General features: G+C 43.4%; 1 pseudogene; it reads right to left on the bottom strand.

The window, feature by feature from the left end:
- The window catches only part of LOC135568930 (pleckstrin homology domain-containing family G member 4B-like), a 105584-nt pseudogene that overhangs the window by 51286 nt on the left and 41154 nt on the right, over nucleotides 1–13144 (bottom strand).

The raw sequence follows: 13144 nt of genomic DNA, 5'->3' as shown, positions 1-13144 counted from the left end.
TTCTATTGTGTTATTAACTGTATGTTTTGAATATTCCATGTGTAACTCTGTGTTGTTGTTTGTGTCGAACTGCTTTGCTTTATCTTGGCCAGGTTGCAGTTGCAAATGAGAACTTGTTCTCAACTAGTCTACCTGGTTAAATAAAGGTGAATTAAACATACACTTCACAGATGTAAGCTCTTAATTTGTCACAAATAATCCTGCAGTGACAGGATTTGAACATTTTAGTGTTTTTTTTATTTTTATAAATTAGCAAAAAATTCTCATAACCTGTTTTTGGCTTTGTCATTATGGTATTGCTTGTAGATTGATGAGGATTTTTTAAAATAAATTTTAGAATAAGGCTGTAACGTAACCAAATGTGTAAAAAGTCCAGAGGTTTGAATACTTCCTGAATGCAGTGTAAAAGGCTCAAACATACATTCCACTTTTAAAGAGAGGCACCCTCTTTTCATAGCACTTGAGTGAATCCTCGTTCTCTTTTCAACGTCATTCCAATGAGCTGATTCCTCAGAATCCTGGAGGCTAGCGAAACCTGCCCGTTCAGGCCCGGTTACTAAGCAACCACAACCCAAACTCCAAACTATGACACTGTCGTACAAAGAGCTCTTAACAGTAGAGAAACAGTACTCAGGGCTTGTGTCCCAAATTGCACTATATCGTACAGTGCACTCCTTTTGACCAGAGCCTTATGGTCAAAAGTAGTGCACTAAATAGGGAATAGTACGCCAGTCTATTTCCCATTGGCTCAACTGCTGTAAAAGTGAAGGAAAAGCATTGAAATAGCCAGCGTTGCCTGCCGACTGATCATATTGCTGTTGACACAAAGCCTCTCACACACAGGGAGTTTTTCTCAGTGGCTAACCAGGCTTAGATAGTGATGTTCATATAATGTTTACGTACCCTACATTACTCATCTCATATGTATATGTATATACTGTACTCTATATCATCTACTGCATCTTTATGTAATACATGTATCACTAGCCACTTTAAACTATGCCACTTTGTTTACATACCCTACATTACTCATCTCATATGTATATACTGTACTCGATACCATCTACTGCATCTTGCCTATGCCGTTCTGTACCATCACTCATTCATATATCTTTATGTACATATTCTTTATCCCTTTACACTTGTGTGTATTAGGTAATAGTTTTGGAATTGTTAGGTTAGATTACTCGTTGGTTACTACTGCATTGTCGGAACTAGAATCACAAGCATTTCGCTACACTCGCATTAACATCTGCTGACCATGTGTATGTGACAAATACATTTGGTTTGATTTGATTTGAGGTAAAACTATGAGGCTATGAGTGGCTATGAGGCTATCCATCACAGTGTAATCACAGCAGATGAACACAGAGGAATAGGCTGTGTGGCTGTGTGGCTATGAGGCTATCCATCACAGTGTAATCACAGCAGATGAATACAGAGGAATAGGCTGTGTGGCTATGAGGCTATGAGGCTATCCATCACAGTGTAATCACAGCAGATGAATACAGAGGAATAGGCTGTGTGGCTATGAGGCTATGAGGCTATCCATCACAGTGTAATCACAGCAGATGAATACAGAGGAATAGGCTGTGTGGCTATGAGGCTATGAGGCTCTCCATCACAGTGTAATCACAGCAGATGAACACAGAGGAATAGGCTGTGTGGCTATGAGGCTATCCATCACAGTGTAATCACAGCAGATGAACACAAAGGAATAGGCTGTGAGGCTATGAGGCTATCCATCACAGTGTAATCACAGCAGATTAATACAGAGGAATAGGCTGTGTGGCTATGAGGCTATGAGGCTATCCATCACAGTGTAATCACAGCAGATTAATACAGAGTAATAGGCTGTGTGGCTATGAGGCTATCCATCACAGTGTAATCACAGCAGATGAATACAGAGGAATAAGGTTTCAGGGCCTTTGGTCATGGAGACATGGAGCCCTCTCTAACCCACAGCAATTAAAGCTGCTGGGAGAGCCAGGATTAGATTACAACCTGGACCCCTGAGCCCAGGGATGGTAGCTAGGCTCTCAGGCAGACCACAGTTTCCTCTCTGTTTCGGTCTCTTTTCAGAGCAGGAGGTGTGTGTCCCAAATGACATCATATTCCCCATATAGTACACTACTTTTGACCTGGTAGTGCATTATGTAGGCCATAAGGTGTGATTTGGGGCTCAACCTCTGTCTCCTTCCAGAGTTTTCTCTCTGTTTCTGTATGGCTCCAGAGCAGAATGGCTGCATGGCTTTCTGTCTGATTTCTATGAACAATGATCCATTCTGTCTCTCTCTGTTGTTCCCCCTCACCCTCTCAGCAGAGGTATTTCACACTCATCTCTCTCTCTCTCTCCATTCCCTCTCCTGGCTTGTTTGTTGTCTATCATTAGGTGGTGTCTATAATGGTGTGTATTAGTGATCTGTGTTGTAATGGTGTCTATCATGGTGTGTATTAGTGTTCTGTGTTGTAATGATGTCTATCATGGTGTGTATTAGTGTTCTGTGTTGTAATGGTGTCTATAATGGTGTGTATTAGTGTTCTGTGTTGTAATGATGTCTATAATGGTGTGTATTAGTGTTCTGTGTTGTAATGGTGTCTATAATGGTGTGTATTAGTGTTCTGTGTTGTAATGATGTCTATAATGGTGTGTATTAGTGTTCTGTGTTGTAATGGTGTCTATAATGGTGTGTATTAGTGTTCTGTGTTGTAATGGTGTCTATAATGGTGTGTATTAGTGTTCTGTGTTGTAATGGTGTCTATAATGGTGTGTATTAGTGTTCTGTGTTGTAATGGTGTCTATAATGGTGTGTATTAGTGTTCTGTGTTGTAATGGTGTCTATAATGGTGTGTATTAGTGTTCTGTGTTGTAATGGTGTCTATAATGGTGTGTATTAGTGTTCTGTGTTGTAATGGTGTCTATAATGGTGTGTATTAGTGTTCTGTGTTGTAATGGTGTCTATAATGGTGTGTATTAGTGTTCTGTGTTGTAATGGTGTCTATAATGGTGTTATTAGTGTTCTGTCCTGTAATGGTGTCTATAATGGTGTGTATTAGTGTTCTGTGTTGTAATGATGTCTATAATGGTGTGTATTAGTGTTCTGTCAGTTGTAATGGTGTCTAAATGGTGTGTATTAGTGATCTGTGTTGTAATGGTGTCTATCATGGTGTGTATTAGTGTTCTGTGTTGTAATGATGTCTATAATGGTGTGTATTAGTGTTCTGTGTTGTAATGATGTCTATAATGGTGTGTATTAGTGTTCTGTGTTGTAATGGTGTCTATAATGGTGTGTATTAGTGTTCTGTGTTGTAATGGTGTCTATAATGGTGTGTATTAGTGTTCTGTGTTGTAATGGTGTCTATAATGGTGTGTATTAGTGTTCTGTGTTGTAATGGTGTCTATAATGGTGTGTATCTGTGTTTAGATTAGAGCTGAATAAAATAGTAATAGTAACCATGATGGGAGTCCCTCCCTTTATAGTCTCTGTCTGTCTGCTCCACTTTATAGTTGATCTTTGTCTTTATTTCCTTCCTCTCTGTCTTTTCTCAGCCTTATAACCCCATGATGTCTCTTCAGTGAGACTAAAGTCAGAAGGATCCTCTTGAGCATCTCACTCCAAAGCTCCAATAGTTCGACTGAGGAAAGGGAAGCTGCCGTCCCCACGTTTCCAAAGCATTCATATTCACTTCAAAACTTCCTGAACTGTTGCTGAATAGCTCTCCACCCTCCCTCCCTGGACCCTCCCTCCCACCCCTCCCTCCTCCCTCCTCCCTCCTCCCCTTCTCTCTCTCTCTCTGTCTCTGGATACCACCCTCCACTCACACAAGTCTCTTGTTGGATGCTCTGCAGGATCCTCTTGGCAGGAAGTAAGAAGTCGATGAGGCATCGGAGTCCGTCCCCACGGTACTGTCTCTCCACCACGCTGAATAGCTGCCACAGGACGGTGGACAGTGGCACTGAATGGGGAGAGGAGAGGGTGCTCTGGATACAACTGTCCAGGGACTCAGAGTCCTGTCTGGGGCAGAGGAGAGGAGGGGGAGAGGTGGATTAGATACAGTCCTTTCTGGGCAGAGGAGGAGAGGTGGATTAGATACAGTCCTTTCTGGGGAGAGGAGAGGAGGGGAGAGGTGGATTAGATACAGTCCTTTCTGGGGAGAGGAGAGGAGGGGAGAGGTGGATTAGATACAGTCCTTTCTGGGGAGAGGAGAGGAGGAGAGGAGTAGAGGAGTAGAGGAGAGGAGGAAAGAGGAGAGGAGGAGGAAGACAGAGGAGAGGTTACAGAGCAGACAGGGGCTCTGGATACAACTGTCCAGAACTCAGTCCTGGTAGACATGGTTACATTATTGTCCACGGATGTCTCATGGCTAAAGAGAGAAGGGGGGAAGAAAGATATATATATATATAGAGAGAGAGAGAGAGAGAGAGAGAGAGAGAGAGAGAGAGGGAGAAACAGAGAGAGTTTTTACAAATATAGTTAGTTCACCTGTCCCCTTCATTATGTAATGATGAAGCTCATAGATCAGCCGTTGGTAATGAACATGTGCAGACATTGGCAGGTTTTATCTAAGCTACTGTACATATGAAAAGTGTTCCTTGCTTGAGGCCAACATTCAGCATAAAGACTTCTTATATAATGTGTGCACACCCACAGTGAAAACACTTTGGCACAACACTGAGATAATGTCGTCACTGACCTTATCATGGCACAAAAATCCCAACACTTATAATAAATCCTGCAATACCCTCAGACGAACCATCAAACAGGCAAAGCGTCAATACAGGACTAAGATGGAATCCTACTACACCGGCTCTGATGCTCGTCGGATGTGGCAGGGCTTGCAAACTATTTACAGAATACAAAGGGAGACCCAGCCGCGAGCTGCCCAGTGACACGAGCCTACCAGATGAGCTAAATGCTTTTTATGCTCGCTTCAAGGCAAGCAACACTGAAGCATGCATGAGAGCACCAGCTGTTCCGGGCGACTGTGTGATCACGCTCTCCGTAGCCGATGTCAACAAGACCTTTAAATGGGTCAACATTCACAAAGCCGTGGGGCCAGACGGATTACCAGGACGTGTACTGAAAGCATGCGCAGACCAACTGGCAAGAGTCTTCACTGACATGTTCAACCTCTCCTGACCCAGTCTGTAACACCTTCATGTTTCAAACAGACCACCATAATCCCTGTACCCAAGAAAGCGAAGGTAACCTGCCTAAATTATTACTGCCCCGTAGCACTCACGTCGGTAGCATTTCTACAAGCATTTTGCTACACTCGCATTAACATCTACTAACCATGTGTATGTGACTAATTCAATTTGATTTGATTTGGTAGCCATGAAGTGCTTTGGATGGCTGGTCATGGCTCACATCAACACCATCATGCTGGAAACCCTGGACCCACTCCAATTCACATACCACCCCAACAGATCCACAGATGACTCAATCTCAATCGCACTCCACACTTTCCCACCTGGACAAAAGGAACACCTATGTGAGAATGCTGTTCATTGACTACAGCTCAGCGTTCAACACCATAGTGCCCACAAAGCTCATCACTAAACTAAGGACCTTGGGACTAAACACCTCCTACGACTGTGTGGCTAAGCACGACTCCAACACCATCATTAAGTTTGCTGACGACACAACAGTGGTAGGCCTGATCACCGACAATGATGAGACAGCCTATAGGGAGGAGGTCAGAGACCTGGCAGTTTGGTGCCAGGACAACAACTGCTCCCTCAATGTGAGCAAGACAAAAGGAGCTGATCGTGGACTACAGGAAAAGGAGAGCCGAACAGGCCCCCATTCACATCGATGGGGCTGTAGTGGAGCGGGTCGAGAGTTTCAAGGTCCTTGGTGTCCACATCACCAACAAACACACCAAGACAGTTGTGAAGAGGGCACGACAACACCTTTTCCCCCTCAGGAGACTGAAAAAGTTTGGCATGGGTCCCCAGATCCTCAAAAAGTTCTACAGCTACACCATTGAGAGCATCCTGACCGGTTGCATCACCGCCTGGTATGGCAACTGCTCGGCATCTGACCGTAAGGCGCTACAGAGGGTAATGCGTATGACCCAGTACATCACTGGGGCCAAGCTTCCTGCCATCCAGGACCTTTATACTAGGCGGTGTCAGAGGAAGGCCCAAAAAATTGTCAAAGATTCCAGTCACCCAAGTCACAGACTATTCTCTCTGCTACCGTATGGTGAGCTGTAAGTCTAGATCCAAAACGCTCCTTAACAGATTCTACCCCCCAAGCCATAAGACTGCTGAACAATGAATCAAATGGCCACCCAGACTATTTACACTGACATCCCCCACCCCTCCTTCGTTTTTACACAGCAGCTACTCACTGTTTATTATCTATACATAGTCACTTTACCCCTACCTACATGTACAAATGACCTCAACTAACCTGTACCTCCGCACATTGACTCGGTACCGGTACTCCCTGTATATAGCCTCCACATTGACTCTGTACCGGTACCCCCTGTATATAGCCTCCACATTGACTCGGTACCGGTACCCCCTGTATATAGCCTCCACATTGACTCGGTACCGGTAACCCCTGTAAATAGCCTCCACATTGACTCTGTACCGGTAACCCCTGTATATAGCCTCCACATTGACTCTGTACCGGTACCCCCTGTATATAGCCTCCACATTGACTCTGTACCGGTACCCCCTGTATATAGCCTCCACATTGACTCGTACCGTACCCCTGTAAATAGCCTCCACATTGACTCTGTACCCCCTGTATATAGCCTCCACATTGACTCTGTACCGGTAACCCCTGTAAATAGCCTCCACATTGACTCTGTACCGGTAACCCCTGTAAATAGCCTCCACATTGACTCTGGTACCCCCTGTATATAGCCTAACCCCTGTAAATAGCCTCCACATTGACTCGGTACCGGTAACCCCTGTAAATAGCCTCCACATTGACTCGGTACCGGTAACCCCTGTAAATAGCCTCCACATTGACTCGGTACCGGTAACCCCTGTAAATAGCCTCCACATTGACTCTGTACCGGTACCCCCTGTATATAGCCTCCACATTGACTCTGTACCGGTACCCCCTGTATATAGCCTCCACATTGACTCTGTACCGGTACCCCCTGTATATAACCTCCACATTGACTCTGTACCGGTACCCCCTGTATATAGCCTCCACATTGACTCTGTACCGGTACCCCCTGTATATAGCCTCCACATTGACTCTGTACCGGTAACCCCTGTATATAGTCTCCACATTGACTCTGTACTGGTACCCCCTGTATATAGCCTCCACATTGACTCTGTATCGGTAACCCCTGTATATAGCCTCCACATTGACTCTGTACCGGTACCCCTGTAAATAGCCTCCACATTGACTCTGTAAATAGCCTCCACATTGACTCTGTACCCCCTGTATATAGCCTCCACATTGACTCTGTACCGGTACCCCTGTATATAGCCTCCACATTGACTCTGTATCGGTAACCCCTGTATATAGCCTCCACATTGACTCTGTACCGGTACCCCTGTAAATAGCCTCCACATTGACTCTGTACCGGTACCCCTGTATATAGCCTCCACATTGACTCTGTACCGGTACCCCCTGTATATAGCCTCCACATTGACTCTGTACCGGTACCCCTGTATATAGCCTCCACATTGACTCTGTACCGGTAACCCCTGTAAATAGCCTCCACATTGACTCTGTACCGGTACCCCCTGTATATAGCCTCCACATTGACTCTGTACCGGTACCCCCTGTATATAGCCTCCACATTGACTCTGTACCGGTACCCCCTGTATATAGCCTCCACATTGACTCTGTACCGGTACCCCTGTATATAGCCTCCACATTGACTCTGTACCGGTACCCCTGTATATAGCCTCCACATTGACTCTGTACCCCCCTGTAAATAGTACCCCTGTATATAGCCTCCACATTGACTCTGTACCGGTACCCCCTGTATATAGCCTCCACATTGACTCTGTACCGGTACCCCCTGTATATAACCGTGTTAGTGTTATTTTATTGTGTTATTTAATTTATTTTTTTACTTTAGTTTATTTAGTAAATATTTTCTTAACTCTATTTCTTGAACTGCATTGTTGATTTACTCTCAACCTGCTCAGTTTTACCACCACTAAACACCAGAATATTGACTGGAACAGCAGAACCAGTTTACCTGCTTTTACACCATGATTTGACTATTAGATGTTCAATGGTTCTTCTGATAATTTTTTTAAAGGAATAGTTTCACCATATTAAAATGTTCAGTTTCCCTTAACAGGTTGTTTTTGAACCTGTTTAACTAATAACTAATAATTTTCAGACTTTGACTTTGTCAAAGCAACACAATAATGAGGTGAAGATCTTCCTAGAAGTCACAGAGGGAACACTTCTACAGGTCTTTATTTACATAGAAACATCTGGTTTATAAAATTGTCCATGTGGTCAAGTCACAGAGGGAACTCTTCTACAGGTCTTTATTTACAGTATATATAGAAACATCTGGTTTATAGAATTGTCCATGTGGTCAAGTCACAGAGGGAACTCTTCTACAGGTCTTTATTTACATAGAAACATCTGGTTTATAGAATTGTCCATGTGGTCAAGTCACAGAGGGAACACTTCTACAGGTCTTTATTTACAGTATATAGAAACATCTGGTTTATAGAATTGTCCATGTGGTCAAGTCACAGAGGGAACTCTTCTACAGGTCTTTATTTACATAGAAACATCTGGTTTATAGAATTGTCCATGTGGTCAAGTCACAGAGGGAACACTTTATTTTATTTACAGTATATAGAAACATCTGGTTTATAGAATTGTCCATGTGGTCAAGTCACAGAGGGAACTCTTCTACAGGTCTTTATTTACATAGAAACATCTGGTTTATAGAATTGTCCATGTGGTCAAGTCACAGAGGGAACTCTTCTACAGGTCTTTAACAGTATATAGAAACATCTGGTTTATAGAATTGTCCATGTGGTCAAGTCACAGAGGGAACTCTTCTACAGGTCTTTATTTACATAGAAACATCTGGTTTATAGAATTGTCCATGTGGTCAAGTCACAGAGGGAACTCTTCTACAGGTCTTTATTTACAGTATATAGAAACATCTGGTTTATAGAATTGTCCATGTGGTCAAGTCACAGAGGGAACTCTTCTACAGGTCTTTATTTACAGTATATATAGAAACATCTGGTTTATAGAATTGTCCATGTGGTCAAGTCACAGAGGGAACTCTTCTACAGGTCTTTATTTACATAGAAACATCTGGTTTATAGAATTGTCCATGTGGTCAAGTCACAGAGGGAACTCTTCTACAGGTATTTATTTACATAGAAACATCTGGTTTATAGAATTGTCCATGTGGTCAAGTCACAGAGGGAACTCTTCTACAGGTCTTTATTTACAGTATATATAGAAACATCTGGTTTATAGAATTGTCCATGTGGTCAAGTCACAGAGGGAACTCTTCTACAGGTCTTTATTTACATAGAAACATCTGGTTTATAGAATTGTCCATGTGGTCAAGTCACAGAGGGAACACTTCTACAGGTCTTTATTTACAGTATATAGAAACATCTGGTTTATAGAATTGTCCATGTGGTCAAGTCACAGAGGGAACTCTTCTACAGGTCTTTATTTACATAGAAACATCTGGTTTATAGAATTGTCCATGTGGTCAAGTCACAGAGGGAACTCTTCTACAGGTCTTTATTTACATAGAAACATCTGGTTTATAGAATTGTCCATGTGGTCAAGTCACAGAGGGAACTCTTCTACAGGTCTTTATTTATAAAGAAACATCTGGTTTATAGAATTGTCCATGTGGTCAAGTCACAGAGGGAACACTTCTACAGGTCTTTATTTACAGTATATAGAAACATCTGGTTTATAGAATTGTCCATGTGGTCAAGTCACAGAGGGAACTCTTCTACAGGTCTTTATTTACAGTATATAGAAACATCTGGTTTATAGAATTGTCCATGTGGTCAAGTCACAGAGGGAACTCTTCTACAGGTCTTTATTTACATAGAAACATCTGGTTTATAGAATTGTCCATGTGGTCAAGTCACAGAGGAACTCTTCTACAGGTCTTTATTTACAGTATATAGAAACATCTGGTTTATAGAATTGTCCATGTGGTCAAGTCACAGAGGGAACTCTTCTACAGGTCTTTATTTACAGTATATAGAAACATCTGGTTTATAGAATTGTCCATGTGGTCAAGTCACAGAGGGAACTCTTCTACAGGTCTTTATTTATAAAGAAACATCTGGTTTATAGAATTGTCCATGTGGTCAAGTCACAGAGGGAACTCTTCTACAGGTCTTTATTTACAGTATATAGAAACATCTGGTTTATAGAATTGTCCATGTGGTCAAGTCACAGAGGGAACTCTTCTACAGGTCTTTATTTACATAGAAACATCTGGTTTATAGAATTGTCCATGTGGTCAAGTCACAGAGGGAACACTTCTACAGGTCTTTATTTACATAGAAACATCTGGTTTATAGAATTGTCCATGTGGTCAAGTCACAGAGGGAACTCTTCTACAGGTCTTTATTTACAGTATATAGAAACATCTGGTTTATAGAATTGTCCATGTGGTCAACAGTATAATAAAGGGAACTTCATTTAATATAACAGGCTTTTAAAAATGCAATATTTGTGCACAATATCTACTTTAAATAACAAAGGGACACAAAAGGCATCCATTTAGTGGAATAACCCTTAAAACAGCATAACAGAGAGAGTGTCCCTGTCGTGTTTCTGTTTGGGTTGTGGGACCTCAGAGCTGTGACATACACACACACACCCACCCAGCCACCCTCTGACTCTCCAGGAAGTCAGTAGGTCGCAGGACACATCCTGCGTGATGGCCTTTCCATTAGAGACAGGGGAAGCATCTGGACGGGTGACGTCATGGACAGAGTGGACACAAACCCCCGGCCTGGAAAGTCCAGTCTCTCTCTACCCTGGTCATCCCGCTCAGCATTGTGTCTGTAGAGCAGTGGCTTTTCTCTAATGAGGAGCCAGGGGATGTAATGGTATAATGTAACCTAACCCACTAGCAACAATAACGTTGCTGCTAACTACACCTGACCCTGTAACACCAGGGACCGGTAACACCTCAGTAGTGTTAACATGTCACTGTAATGTCAGTGCTGCTAACTACACCTGACCCTGTAACACCAGGGACCGGTAACACCTCAGTAGTGTTGACTTGTCACTGTAATGTCAGTGCTGCTAACTATTGACCCTGTAACACCAGGGACCGATAACACCTCAGTAGTGTTGACTTGTCACTGTAATGTCAGTGCTGCTAACTACACCTGACCCTGTAACACCAGGGACCGGTAACACCTCAGTAGTGTTGACTTGTCACTGTAATGTCAGTGCTGCTAACTACACCTGACCCTGTAACACCAGGGACCGATAACACCTCAGTAGTGTTAACATGTCACTGTAATGTCAGTGCTGCTAACTATTGACCCTGTAACACCAGGGACCGGTAACAGCTCAGTAGTGTTGACATGTCACTGTAATGTCAGTGCTGCTAACTATTGACCCTGTAACACCAGGGACCGGTAACACCTCAGTAGTGTTGACATGTCATTGTAATGTCAGTGCTGCTAACTATTGACCCTGTAACACCAGGGACCGGTAACACCTCAGTAGTGTTGACTTGTCACTGTAATGTCAGTGCTGCTAACTACACCTGACCCTGTAACATGACCAGAGGAAAGGGTGTATAAAGACACATGACCAGAGGAAAGGGTGTATAAAGACACGTGACCAGAGGAAAGGGTGTATAAAGACACATGACCAGAGGAAAGGGTGTATAAAGACACGTGACCAGAGGAAAGGGTGTATAAAGACATATGACCAGAGGAAAGGGTGTATAAAGACACATGACCAGAGGAAAGGGTGTATAAAGACACATGACCAGAGGAAAGGGTGTATAAAGACACGTGACCAGAGGAAAGGGTGTATAAAGACACATGACCAGAGGAAAGGGTGTATAAAGACACATGACCAGAGGAAAGGGTGTATAAAGACACATGACCAGAGGAAAGGGTGTATAAAGACACATGACCAGAGGAAAGGGTGTATAAAGACATGACCAGAGGAAAGACCTCTCTGGTACTAGAGGATTGGCGTTTGTCTCAATGAGGATGACCTGCTCTAGTAGACATAGTCAGTGTCTCAAATGGCACCCTGGTCCCTATATAGTGCCCTATGGGCCCTGGTCAAATGTAGTGCACTATATAGAGAATAGGATTCCATTTGGGACACATAGAGGATAACCCTCATGACAGGACTGGTAGACATGTTGTTCACCATTCAGCCTCTGACCTCTGACCTGTGGCCAGTCAGCCACGGGGCCACTGTGACATCACCAAGGCCAAACATGTGTCTCTCCCTGCTGCCTGTCGGTTGGAACGCTCCTTCCCTTCCACAATAGAACACAACAGTGGAATGGAACAGTGGAACACTCCAGGCTCTTCCACAATAGAACACAACAGTGGAATGGAACAGTGGAACACTCCAGGCTATTCCACAATAGAACACAACAGTGGAATGGAACAGTGGAACACTCCAGGCTATTCCACAATAGAACACAACAGTGGAATGGAACAGTGGAACACTCCAGGCGCTTCCACAATAGAACACAACAGTGGAATGGAACAGTGGAACACTCCAGGCTCTTCCACAATAGAACACAACAGTGGAATGGAACAGTGGAACACTCCAGGCTATTCCACAATAGAACACAACAGTGGAATGGAACAGTGGAATACTCCAGGCTATTCCACAATAGAACACAACAGTGGAATGGAACAGTGGAACACTCCAGGCTCTTCCACAATAGAACCCAACAGTGGAATGGAACAGTGGAACACTCCTTCCCTTCCACAATAGAACACAACAGTGGAATGGAACAGTGGAACACTCCAGGCTCTTCCACAATAGAACACAACAGTGGAATGGACCAGTGGAACACTCCAGGCCCTTCCACAATAGAACACAACAGTGGAATGGAACAGTGGAACACTCCAGGCTATTCCACAATATAACACAACAGTGGAATGGAACAGTGGAACACTCCAGGCTATTCCACAATAGAA

This window comes from Oncorhynchus nerka, unplaced genomic scaffold (genome assembly GCF_034236695.1).
Source record: "Oncorhynchus nerka isolate Pitt River unplaced genomic scaffold, Oner_Uvic_2.0 unplaced_scaffold_1318, whole genome shotgun sequence".
NCBI lineage: Eukaryota > Metazoa > Chordata > Actinopteri > Salmoniformes > Salmonidae > Oncorhynchus > Oncorhynchus nerka.
Note: the sequence above shows the minus strand (reverse complement) of the source record. Positions and strands in the feature narration are given on the sequence as shown.